Source organism: Phocoena phocoena, chromosome 6 (assembly GCF_963924675.1).
Source record: "Phocoena phocoena chromosome 6, mPhoPho1.1, whole genome shotgun sequence".
In the NCBI taxonomy this organism is placed as follows: Eukaryota; Metazoa; Chordata; class Mammalia; order Artiodactyla; family Phocoenidae; genus Phocoena; species Phocoena phocoena.
In genome coordinates this window covers 95,278,988-95,292,686 of record NC_089224.1, presented here as the reverse complement: position 1 = coordinate 95,292,686, position 13,699 = coordinate 95,278,988, and the positions used below count along the sequence as shown (strand labels likewise).

Sequence of the window (13,699 nt, the reverse complement as noted above, 5' to 3'; positions counted from 1 at the left end):
CACACCAGACTCACAGGACTAAGTTAGTGTTCTTCACAGGGCCCAGCCCCAGAGAAGCATCTGATAAAGTGGGAGCTATTATTAGTCTAGGCTTATCTTAGAGATAGGGAAACTGAGGTCCCAGGGGCTAAGGAAATTACCTAAGAAATCCAAGGCTGGTTCAGTATTAGAACTCCTGCCTCGCGGCCAACGGTCTCTCCCCACTTCCTTGGACCCTTACACACAACGGTTTGGGGCCCCAGGGGTCTAGAGGGAGGGGAGCAGGCTGTGAGCACTGCTGGAGGCCCCTCCCCCAGGCCCATCTGCCACAGGGCAGACACTGGCAAACAAGGACCAGAGCTCATCGGTTCCATCCTGTGCTCCTGGACGGGGCTTGTGTGAGCACCTGAGCTGCTGTGGTCAGGCCTGTGTTCCTGGGAAAGCTAGGGCGGCATCGGGTACCTGGGGGGGAAGGGGCCTCTGAAACCTTGGGGGAGAGGGTGGCAAGTAGGAGAATTAGGACAGGAAAAGAAATAAAGATGAGAGCCATAGTACAGAATGGATGCCGGGCGTGGGATCGTCCTGTGAGCGAGGGAATGACACGGGCAGAGCCGTACTACGTGAAGCTGCCCTGGGTGGCGTGAGCAGGTGTGGCGCGAGGATGGGGACATGGCATGCATACACGCAGTCATTCATTCTCCAAGTACTGAGTTAGGCCCTGGGGTGGGGATGGGGACAGCAGAGGACAAGTCAGACACAGTCCCTGCCCTCAGCTGAGCAGAAAAACAGAGGTTAGACAACTGGTCTTAATGAGTGTGGTGAGCACTCTCATGGAGAAAGTGCAGGCAGCTGGGGACGCCCAGTTAGGCAGCTGTTACAGCAGCTTGGAGTGACAAGGATCCAGCACTCCAGCCAAGGCGCCCCAGAGACCAGCCTGCTGGCCCAGGGCCCTGGGTCCGAGCGCTCCATGCAGCTGCCCCTCTTCTGCGGGGAGTGTGTATATCTCTCCCATCCATCACTTCTTTGGCTTGGCTGGACCAGGGCTAATTCTGTGCATGTCTCGCCTGCTAGAAGCACTCAGGAAATGAACCAGGCCCTCTAAATGGAGCCTCTGTTTACGACATAATCAAATCCTCTCCCCAGCGCAATCCAGGGCTCGGAACGGGCTGGGGAAGGGTGACAGGTGTGACATCCAGAGGCCTGCTCACACCAGCTATGTCCCCTGGGCCCTAGACCCCCACCTGCTATTGGGGTTGAGGGTGGTGGCAGGCTGCTGGAAATAACTTGCCCAATGTCACACAACTACTAAGCGTGGAGCCAGGTCAGCTGACCCCAGAGTCAACCTGCAGCTCGCACTCTGAGATGACTCATCACATCTACCACAGATGCTGCGCTCCTCAACTGCCCTCAGAAACCACTTCCTGCACTGGGCTGGGCTGGGCTGGGCTGGGCCGGGCAGGTGGAGGTCAGGGGGTGGGGGGTGAACTGGCGTTTCCCTCCATCTCAGGGTGGCCCTTACAAAGGATTTTCAGAAAGAGCCCTGGACATAATGCCAGAAGACCTGGGCTGGAATCCTGACCCCGTCATTTGCTAGCTGTGTGATCCCAGACTATCACTTCTGGGGACCAAGCCTGAGAAAGGACAGGAAAGTGCTCTGTGAAATGGAAAGTCGTCAGAGAAAGGGAGACAGGCTACTAGAATTCCCACATGGCCATTTGACCTCCAGGCTTGCCTTTTGAGACGGGGTTGCTCCTCCAAGTTTGGCATGCCTCTGGGTCTCTGGCTCGATGCCGGCTTCCAGGAACCCCTGCCCAGCCTCAGTCAGCTCCTCAGGCCTGGCTTCTTGACACCCAGAGGTTGAAGCCACCACCCTGCCACAGGGGCCTCCAGGCTGTCCTCCTTCCCCGCCCCCACTGCAACAAGTTTGGCAAAGTCCAGGAGAACGGAGGCAGCACCTTACAGAGGGGAGAGCTCTGGATACTGTTGCCCACTTCACACTTACTGGCTAGGTGACCTCGGGGGTAACCTCTCTGGGCCCCAGTTTCCTTAGCCGTAACACAGGATGCTGTGCGAGGAGTGATGTACACCCAGAGCTCGGCACCGTGCTGGTACACAAGCACTCCACAGACGGCAGCCGCAACCACCGCAGCACGGCCCGCTTTGACATTTCCTTCCCTGGGTTTCCTCCGACTAGCCGATGACCCCCCCCTTCTCCACTGCATCGCCGGCCTCTCGGCATGTGTCCTGTTCACTGGAAACTGCTCCAGCCCCCTCTCACCTCAGGCCCGCACGCTCCCTCGAGCACTCATCCAACTCCCCAGGCAACAAGCACCATCTGTACCATCTGGTCATGGACAACACCCAGTCCCCGCTGCCAGACCAGACCTGCCCTTTCTCAGAATGTTCTAGGCTCTGTGGAGACAAGAATAAGAAAGACGTGATCCCTGTCCTGATGGAGCTTACAGGCTGGAGAGGAAGGCCTGGTATGAACCAAGTCATCACCCACAGAAACAGTTTGAAAAACACTGATCCATAGTGAAGGAAAACTGTAAGGTCCCATGAGAGAATAAAGGGGCGTGTGGGAAGGGCCACCCTGTGGAAGGACACTGAGGCTAAAATCTGCTCAGTGGGCAGGGACAAGCTCATGAGGGAGCAAACAGCACAGGCAAAGGTCCCGAGCCAGGAAGGCGAGCACCCTGGGGGACAGAGAGGACACCCGTGTGGCTGGAGCCCAGGCACAGACATGGATACCTCCTTCCAGATATCCCACCAGTGCTCCCAAGTCAGTGGACCCCAAACTGAACTCCTGACCTTCCCCCAAGTCCATTCCTCCTCTCAGAGTCTCTGTATCAATGATGCCACCACCCGCCCGAACCAGAGACCTGGGTATCGTTCTCTCTTCACTGCCACCCCACGGCCAATCACCAAATCCTCCTTGATGGTCTCTCGTAAAATCTAAAGAATCTTTCCACTGGGGGAGGTTATGTGTGCGCAGGGACAGGAAGTATTGGGAACTCTCTGTACTTTCCTCTCAGTTCCTAAAACTATTCTGAAAAATAAAGTTGATTAAAAAGAAAGAAAAGAATCCACTCTCACCGTTTCCACGTACCACCACCTGCCTCAAGACCATGACATCTAGCACTGGGATCGATGCTGACCTCCCAGCCGTGGTCCACGCCCCTCTGCTGCTTCTCTGTGCCCTGTCAGAGGAGTCTTCTAAATGCAAATCTGACCCTGTCACTCCTCGGCTTAAAACCTTGACGTGGCTCCCCACTGCCCTCCAGATAAAGCCCAAATCCTGTAGCCCTGGAAGACGCTGGGCTTTGTCTCTCCCTCTAGCCTCACCTCTCCCCACTCCCCATTTTACGGGTTGAGGATGCATGAGTGAAGAATGGATGGACGAATGAATGGGCAATCCAATAAACTTCACAGACCATCTAGATTCTTATTACTCAAAGTGGGATGTGTGAAGCAGCAGCAGCAGTCCTATGAAATACAGAATCTCAGGCCTCAGTCCACACTTACTGGATCAGAACCCACATTTAACCAAGATCCCAGGTGATTCATTTGCATATTCAAGTTTGCAAAGTACTGATCCAGACTATCGGTTCTCAACAGAGAGATATACTTTAGAATCACCTGTGGAACATTTAAAAAATATCTATATCTGGGCCCAGCGCCAGACCTACTGGATAAGAGTCCCCAAAAGTAGGGCCCAGGCATCTTGACCTTTTTTTGACTCCCCAGAAAATTCTGGGAGCTGCCTCCATTAACAGACAAGGTGACTAAAGCCCAGGGAAGGGAGGCAATATGCCCAAGGTCACACAACAGAATCAGGACTAGAATCCAGACCAGAACCTAGTTTGGTACCAGTTCCAATACACGGCACTTCCTCTGTAATGGAGCCCATGTGGAAGAGGCAGGACCTCGGCAGTCCCTGGTCCAGGCTGGGCGGCTGACAAGCCTGCTAGAGTCAGCTACCCGTTCACGTTCCCTATGAAGAGAGGCCCAACTGCAGGAGGAGAGAGTGGAAGGAGGAGGGATTTGACTGCAGACTGAAAATTCTCTGTCCCTGAAGAACCACACAACTCACTGATCTGTCAGGGGCTCAGGAAGGCAGGCGACACACCAGAGCAGGGAGCACACCCATTGTACTGAAAGCAGTACCGAGGCACAGAGGAGAAGCAGCTCACCAACATGCAGGGAAGAGGAAGCCCTGAGGAGTGAGAAGAGAGGGACCCCTCTTAGAAACCTTCCCTGCTCTTGGCAATGTCACCTGGCTAAGTCAGAAGAACATGCCCTCAGGCCTGGCCTTTGGAGCCTGCTGAGATGCCCACCACCCTCCTGGATGACCAGCTTCTCACCAGGCAGGGGAAGCAGCTTCCAAGGTCTGGGTTTCCAGTACTGTGCCCCCCCCCGTCACCACCTCGCCAAGCCCCTTCTCTTCTCGGGTCTTCCGTGTGCGTGGGGGGCCTGGACTCGCAGTCTCTGCCCCCAACACCACCGCCCCAAAGACCCCTTCTACACCTCCGGCCTTATGCTCATCTGAAAGCCACACGAGTGGAGAAAAGAAGTTTCCCCAGTCTCTTCCTGTCCCTGTGGTGACTGATGCCTCCGTCAGAAAGCGAGCGCGGCCCCATGGGCCTCTCCTACCCCACCCTGGGGCTCTCTGCTCAAGATCCAGTTCTCCTGTGAGTTCCACCACCACTCCCTTCCCACCTGGCACCCTCTTTCTCTCCCTGATCCAGATGTGTGCACGTGCATTGTCTCATTTCCTTATTATCTCAACCTTCTGAAGTCCACTTCCTGCCCATCTCCTGCAGCCCAGTTAAATGCTCCCTGGGATACCCTGCCTAGGGGGCCCTCTGCTCTCCTGCCAATGCCTGGCCTGCACTGCTGTCATGGCCCCAGTCGGGTTCTGCTCTGGTTCATTAGGATTGCGTCCCTGGTTTACTCACCCCCACCCCGACCCCCAGAGACACTCAGCAAATACCTACAGAGCCCCAGTCCTGTGCCAGGGCCTGTGTGGGGCACCAGAGACAAACGGTGGCAAGACACACGTCTTTCCCCGAAGGCACTGGGTCTCTGGGTGAGAGAACCAGGTAAGGGGCCCGTGTCAATCTCCCACCGACTCACCACCACCCCAAGGGGCTATGGAAGCACAGAGACAGCAGGAAAGGCTGGGATGGCTCTTGGAGGAGGTTGGGAAAGGGATGGGAGAGGGTATCCAGGCCAAAGCCAGAGACAGCATGGAATATTTGAGGAAGTGCAGGTGGTTCCGTGGAGCAGAAGCATGGCTATGTTAAGGAATTCGAACTTTACCCTGAAAGCGAAGTTTACTTAGTGCTGTAAAGATAAGGAAGGTGGAGCTAGAGACGGTGGAAACAGAAAACAGTGAAAAAGATGGGTGGAGAGGGGAAGAGAGAAAGCATTAATTGAGCATCTACTAGACAGTAGGCACTGCAACAGTTGCTTTACCTACACTTTCTCATGTCTAGCAACATTATGAGGTCAGTAACAAAACTGGCCCCATTTTACAAATAAGGAATCTGGGACTCAGAAAAGTTAAGTAAGTTACACAACTTCAAAAACTGAGTAAGTAGAGGACTCAGAATGTAAACATGGTCTGCTGGCCCTAAAGCCCTGCTCCTTCTCCTGCCCCATGATCTTCTTTCCTGCCCCCTTCACTGCCCTTCCTCTCTCCCTCCCTCTCTGTCTTCAAAAGACCTTACCAAGCTCCCACCAGGGCCTAGGCACTGTGCTAGGCAGTGGTGAGCAATAGCGGATGCAGGGTCCCTGCTCTTACCCCAGATTAGTGGCGATTGAGGGGCAGGTGTCTGACTCGCCGGGTGAGGGCAGGACTGCTATGGAATTACATACACCTGGTGACCCTCCCAAACCACCTCCCACCCGGGGACCCCTTCATGGGCGGGAGAGTCAGAAGCGTGTGGTTTCTCTACGATGTTCTACACTAGGCTGCTCAAACAAAAAGGCTCTGCCAAGCTAGGAGGACCTCAGGGAAGGGCACACGTAGCACTGTGATCAGGAGACCGGGATTGGGAATCAGGCAGGCCTGCGTTGAATCCCACTTCCTCGCCGTGTGGCTGAGTCAGCGATGCCTCCCTTGCAGGGATGCTGTGACAGGGGGCAGGAGGCAGGACCTGGGGCACAGCAGTGCTCAGCCCATGGCCATGACCTTCCTCTCGACTCTCCGTCACGTCAGGCACCGGAGACCAAGGCCAAAATCTCAGGCTTAATTGCAAGCAACAGCTCGGATAACGGGGAGCACTTGCAGAGCCAGGGGTGGAGGAGGGAAGCCTACTGCTGGTGAAGAACAGGGGTCTGGAGACATACAAATCCAGGTTCAAATCCTGGCCCTGCCACCGCCTAGCTCGGTGCCCTTGAGTAAGCGGCTTAACCTCTTCAAGGCTCAATTTTCTTATCTGTGAAATGGCGACAGAAGTAGCAAGTACCCAGACCACGATACTGTTGGGAGACCACCCAGATAGGGGGGCCTGGCACGTAGTGGGTACTCAATAAATATTTGCAATTCCTGGAATCATCATCATCATCACCAGTCCCTTCCCCTGCATCCACTCCAGGAGAAGGCACTTGACATATTCGGACCACAGCCCAGGGTGGGGGCACTATTATTATCTGTACATTGCAGGGGAGAAAACTGAGGCCCATCCCAAAGGCCCTGGAGGCTGGTGGGTGGCCAAGCTGGGTAAGTATGGCTCACTGCGTGGCTCCGGGCCAAGCGACTCCCCTCTCTAGGCCGCTCTCTCCTGGAGGAGGTCTGTCCAGCTCTGAATCTCAGCCAGCCTGGAAGGGTCTGTTCTCAGGGCCCAAGGTGAGGCCGGGATCCTTGTGGGTGCATCAAGGGCGGGAGAAGCAGAAAGCACCCCCTTTCCAGAGATCCACCGCCCCCCCCCACCCCAACCTTGTCCGTCTGCTCCAGTTCCTAAACTATTCCTCCTTCAGGGCCTGCAGTGCTGGCGGCACTGGGTGGCGGCTGGGGTGGGAGTGGCGGGAAGCTTTTCCACTCAAGGACACTGCAATGTATATCTGGCCACTGGACTCAGCCGCAAACCTGCAGCCAAAGGCCACCCTCCAAGGCCCCAGGCACACTGCTACCTCTGCCACTGCCTCCCTGAAGAAGACATGCTCTGTCTCTGCTGAGGGGGATGTCAAGGCTGGGTTTGTCTGGGTTGACAGCAGGCTCCAAACTCATCCTCCTGTCACGGGACCGTCTCTCATCTCTCTTATACGAACCTGACTATACTCCCCTCCAGCTTAAATCCACCGCAACCCTCTGGTGTCCCAGCTCCTTCCCCTGTGTGTCCTGTCCCTGCCAACCGGCCTTTCCACCACACCACTTCTCCCCTCTTCCCTCCAGCCAGGCTGAACTGTTGGTAGTTCCCCAAGCACACTCTCCTCTCAGGCACCTCTAAATCTGTGCTCACTGTACTTCCTCCCAGAACCCTCTCCCCTCCTCTGTCCACCTGGTGAACTCCTACACATCCTTCAAAACTCAGCTCACCCTATTGCCCCTTGATTTCTGACAAAGGTGATAGGGACCGACAGTGAGAAAGGATGATCTTTTGAATAAATTGGATATCCACCCAGAGGAAATGAGTCTTGACCTCTACGTCCATCCTACGTAAGAATCTATTTCAGGTGGATTTCAGAGCTAAATATGAAACATAAAACAATAAAACATCCAGAAGACAACACAACAGAATATCTACAACCTTGTAATAGGCAAAGAAACAGGATTCAATTAGCATTCTCCACAGAGACAAAGAGTGACAAGTTGGGCTGCGTTAAAATGAAGAACTTCTATTCTTCAGAAAAGAGTGAAAAGGCAAGCCACTGAGTGGGAGGACATATTTGCAACGTGCATATCCAACAACGAACACATATCCAGAATATTTTTTAAGCTCCCTCAAATCAATAAGAGGATCCAATAGAAAACTGGAGAAAAGGCTTGAACAGGCACTTCACAAAGAGATGATCCAAAGGGCCAGTCAACATACGAAAAGGTGCTAAACCTCATTAGTCATCAAGGAAATGCAAATTAAACCCACAATCAGATATCACAATAGCTAATGCCAGTTCTGTTGGTGAGGACTTGAAGCAACAGGTGCTCTCCTATGCTGCCTGAAAAGGGTGTGTTGGTGTCACGCTTGAGAAAATCATACAGTGGCCTCAGCATGGGAGAAAATATTTGCAAATGAAGCAACTGACAAAGGATTAATCTCCAAAACATACAAGCAACTCATGCAGCTCAATATCAAACAACCCAATCCAAAAATGGGCAGAAGACCTAAATAGACATTTCTCCAAAGAAGATATACAGATTGCCAACAAACACATGAAAGGATGCTCAACATCATTAATCATTAGAGAAATGCAAATCAAAACTACAATGAGGTTATCATCTCACACCGGTCAGAATGGCCATCATCAAAAAATCTAGAAACAATAAATGCTGGAGAGGGTGTGGAGAAAAGGGAACACTCTAGCACTGTGGGTGGGAATGTAAACTGATACAGCCACTGTGGAGAACAGTGTGGAGGTTCCTTAAAAAACTAAAAATAGAACTACCATATGACCCAGCAATCCCACTCCTGGGCATATACCCTGAGAAAGCCATAATTCAAGAAGAGTCATGTACCACAATGTTCACTGCAGCTCTATTTACAATAGCCAGGGCATGGAAGCAACCTAAGTGACCATCGACAGATGAATGGATAAAGAAGATGTGGCACATATATACAATGGAATATTACTCAGTCATAAAAGGGAACAAAACTGAGTTATTTGTAGTGAGGTGGATGGACCTAGAGACTGTCATACAGAGTGAAGTAAGTCAGAAAGAGAAAAACAAATACCATATGCTAACACATACATATGGAATCTAAGAAAGAAAGAAAAAAAGGTCATGAAGAACCTAGGGGCAAGATGGGAATAAAGATGCAGACCTACTAGAGAATGGACTTGAGGATATGGGGAGGGGGAAGGGTAAGCTGGGACAAAGTGAGAGAGTGGCATGGACATATATACACTACCAAATGTAAAATAGATAGCTAGTGGGAAGCAATCGCATAGCACAGGGAGATCAGCTCGGTGCTCTGTGACCACCTAGAGGGGTGGGATAGGGAGGATGGGAGGGAGGGAGATGCAAGAGGGAAGAGATATGGAGACATGTGGGTATGTATAACTGATTCACTGCTATGAAACAGAAACTAACACACCATTGTGAAGCAATTATACTCCAATAAAGATGTTAAAAAAAAGAAAATTATACAGTGGAATCTACTAAAGCTAATTATATACAACTTTATGACTGAGCAATTATAAACCTTAGGTATTTACCCAACAGAAAAGTATATTACGGTGCATCAAAAGACATGTATGAGAATATTCATAGTAGTGCTATTCATGATAACCTCCAACTGGCAACAACCCAAATGTCCATCAATGATAGGATGGATAAATTGGGGCACCTATATCCACACAGTGAAATACCACACACAGTGGGGGTGAACGGAATAAAACTGAGTACAATAATACTGAAGGATTCACCATCAAAATGCTGATCCAAAGAAGTCAACATAAAAGAATACATACTCAATGATTCCACGTATACAAAATTCAAAAACAGGCAACACTACTCAGTGAGAGAAGGCAAGAAAAGGGTTACCCTTTGAGGTGGCAGTGACGGGGCGGGGCGCGGCCAGGGGCGGGGTAGGTTCCCAGGGTACTAGAATGTTCTGTTTCTTGACCTGGAGAGTTTATTCACTTTGTGAAAATTCATCGGCTACATACTTCTACCCTTGCTGTCTTTTACATTTCAATATAAAAGTTTATTTCAGAAGCAATTAAAAGCCCTCATCCTAGGGCCTGATAGCACATTCCAGCTGATTCCTCCCTCCCAGCCCCAAAGCTGCTGTGTCACCTCCCATTCAGCAAATGCTCGCTCAGCGTCAGACTCCATGCCGAACACCTCGCTTCACCCACATCATCTCATTCAATAACAGCCACCAGTAAGGGAAGGTGCCAGGGGTGCCCCCGCTGTCCCCATGCCTCAGTGTCAGCACGCACGCAGCCCTCTGCGTACACACCTCATCTCATTACCCCAGTGAGGTTGGGCCCTTGCTTGAGGAAATGCAGGCACCGGGAGTTTCTGTGTCTTACCCAAGGGCACCCAACTGTAGAGAGGGAGAGCCTGCCCTCAAGTCCAGAGCCCACGCACCTGCATACAACATTATTCGGCCACCACTGCGATAAGCCGCAGCATGTGGATGGACACACGTAGGCAATCTCTATGGTCAGGCAGGAATCATGTCTACACCCTAGAGGGGTGGGCAGACTGGGATGGAGATCTCCTCCTTCGATGGACAAGCATCTGTGCATCCGGATTCAGTCTCACCTCCTGCAGGGTCTCCCGGGCTGGGTTGGAAGCTTCCCCAGGGTTCCCTCTCCACGAGTCTCCCTGCCAAAGCTGTCTTGTTACCATCCATTACATGCTCATCCCTGGCACTAGATTAAAGATCGGACCTATACCTCCAGTACCTGGCCAGTGCACCGTACATAGTGGGTGTTAGACACATGTGGAGGGAAGGGAGGGAGACAGGCAGAGAAAGCACTTACAGAGCCGCTGTTTGAATCAACTGGGAACTTCATTAATTGACGTGTGAGCAGTGAAGGTTTCGGAGCTCTGCGCGGACACAGTTACAACCCTTGACTAGAGGAGTGGGACAGGCACGCCACCTTCCATTCCAGGGTTCTCCCCGTGGCTGCCTCCAGCCTTTTTTCAAGGTTGTGGCCAGCCATTTGGCTCCCAGAGGCTCTGCCCAGCTCTTCCTCTGCCTTTCCCCATGCCTCCCACCCTCTGCCAGCCTGCCCCGAGTGTCTGAGTTCTGCTATCAGCCCGAGGTTAACCCCACCAAGAGATAACCAAGGACACCACAGAGAGCCCTGGCTACGTAGGGGAGAGCGTGCCCAGTTCCAAATAACTTTCTGCACTCCCCACCTTTCTAAGTTGGGAGCCGCTGACAGTTTTCCGGCAGCAGCCTGAGCCCCAGTGCCAGGTGCGGGCAGGCCAGCCCGTGGCAGAGGGAGAGGGGAGAAGCCCAGGGCCATCTGGAGCAGAGGGCACACCTGGCAACTCTCCACACGTCTGGAGTGATGACCTTGGCCCACTGCCAGAGGAAGACGGTCTCCTGGGACCCCTTCTCCTCTCCTCCGTGCCTGGAAGCTCCAATCTCTCAAGCGGCTCGTGGCCCCAGCACCCCTTTCCCAATCCTGCCCCCACCCAGCTGGTTGTTCAGGCAAAGGTGGCGACTCCCGGGCGCCGAGGCTGGCTGGCCTGCCGTGAGTGGCTCCAGCCTCTCCAGGCTGAGCCATAAGCAGCCTCTTTATCCCTCGGAGGAATGACGGTTTTCCCTGAGCAATGACATCTTGGAAACGGCCTGGCTCCACAAACAACAAACCTCCCAGCCTTGGTCCAGGCTCCAGCTTGCAAGAGAAGGCTTCTGACCAGAAGGGCCTGAGGAACAGGTAGGGGGCCACTTCCCTGAGAAGCCGGACACTGGCCTTGACCAATGACTCTCGGAACCCAGGAAGAGGAGAGGGTCTGCAGAGAACGGAAGATTCTCTGGATGCCTGGAAGGGGCCAGGCAATACCTGGTCCAGTCCCTGGTTGCTCCAAAGGGGAAACTGAGCCAGAGAAAAAAAGCAGATTTGCCTGAGATCATCCAGTGAGCAGGGACCAGACTGTGCCTCAGTCTCCAGCCTGTTGGCCAGGCCAGGGCTTTCTTTACTTGCACACGCTGCTTTTTCAGAGGAGAGCCGGGCTCTCGCTAGTAAATGCAACGGTCCTGGGAAGGAATGTGTCACTAAGGGAGTCCCCAAAAAGGGAGCATCAAGGTGAAAGCCAAGGACTCTGAGTCATCCAGCTGGTGTGACGGAGAGAGAGAAACCTGGGTGGGGGACCCGGAGGCCTGGGTTCTTGTCCCTGCTGTGCTGCTGAGTCGCACATAACCTCAGGCAAATCCTTCCTTTCCTGCCTCAGTCCCGTATCTGTCCAGAAGGCAAACAGACTCAGCTATTCTAGGGCCTTGGGAGACTGAACAGGAAGGGGCTCTCAGCGTTCCTAGGAACCCAGCGGGGTGTGGGCATTGCCTCCTCAGCTGCGCCTCTTCTGGGGGAGCCAGGCAGACCACTGGCTGAGAACCGCACGCTCCCCCAACCCTGCAATCCACCACCCTGGTTGGCACCATCCCAACAGGGCCCAATCTGAGCTCCAAGCTGCTGCAGTCTGTGCAGAGGACCAGGAGCACTGCGTTCAAACTAGCTGGGGCTGCCCCTCCCACCCTCTGTGGCCCAGGCCACGGGGTGGACACCACACCACCCAGCCCAGCACGATCCCAGCCCAGCTTTCCCTGTGGCCTCCGCCAGGCTGAAGCCAAGGTTCTCCCTGCCTTGTCTCCTATCAAAAATCCCATCCCCCAAACCCTTGGCTCTGTGGAAGCAACCCTGCCGTGCAGAAACTAGGGCCCTTCCAAAGGGACTCCTCGCCAGGCCTCAAGCTGGTAGTGCCCACTGTCTGCCAGGTAGAGCTAGGAGATGGGTAGAAAGAGCTGACTTGGACGTCAGAGCTTGTCCTCAAGGAAACCCATCTGAGCCCTTTCCTATCATGCCCCAGGTCCCAGGCTGGGCCCTTGGGACCAAGGGATGAGTAAGGCTCAAATCCTACATGAATAAGACATGAAGCAACCACAGTGGGTACCACCACCAAGGGACAGACAGATTCCAGCTGCAGTATTTGCTCTAGTCATGGAAGTCTGGGTAGGATTAAGACCTGGAGAGAAGAGAAGAGATGGGCTTTCCAGGCAGCGGGAACAGCACGTGCAAAGGCAAGAAGGCTAGGGGCTGGGGTGGTTTCACTGATACCAGATCCTTATAATCAGAAGTCCCATCGACGATCTCTGGTTCAAAGAGACTCCCCAACAGGGGGTCAGTCACCTCAGCTGCCTCCATCTTCACCATCCCCCCACTGCAGGAGATGCCAGCCCGGGCCTGGAGCAGGCCCTGCTGCGGAACTTCGCTCCCCGAAGGGCCCGCCCTGGGCTAAGCCTTGCCACGTGCTAGGGCTGGCGAAGAGGGGAGGTGCCCCTTGGCTGGGCGTGGAGGACTCAAGTGGCCCTGGTGGAAACTTTGACTATGGCCACAGTGCCCTGGCTGGGATGCCGCGGGCCCTGGCGGGTCAGACAATGCAGCTCCTTCCTTCCAGGAGATACACGCACTCCAGCCACCTGGAGAGGGGAGCCAGACAGCCCCCAGCCATGAGGCCTGAGGGCAGCGAGATGCCGCAGGTTTTTGGTGAGAGGCCCAGTGGCCCTGTACTTAGCCAGGCATCTCAAGCCAGGAACGCCACATTCAGAGCTGAGCTCAGGGTAACGGCACCCACATATCCTGTCCTCACTGTTCCAGGAGACAGACGTCCTCCATCCTGGTCCTGGCCAGAGACCTGCTGTGTGAACTTGGGCACAGCCCCTCCCCTCTCTGGACCTGGGCTTTCCTCAGCCCTGAGGTCCCAGGGCATGAGGGTTCTTCTTGGACACCCCAGGACAAGCATAGAGATGTGAGGCCTCCAAGTTGATAAAAGAATTGGCCTCTGTCTGCTTACAGCGGCTTGCTCTGTGGGGTG

The 13,699-nt window shown here is 53.7% G+C and overlaps 1 protein-coding gene across 5 annotated transcripts in view; it reads right to left on the bottom strand.

Moving 5' to 3' along the window:
- Positions 1-13,699, bottom strand: part of RGS3 (regulator of G protein signaling 3) — a 130,803-nt gene that overhangs the window by 20,557 nt on the left and 96,547 nt on the right. The gene's annotated exons all lie outside the window — the stretch shown is intronic.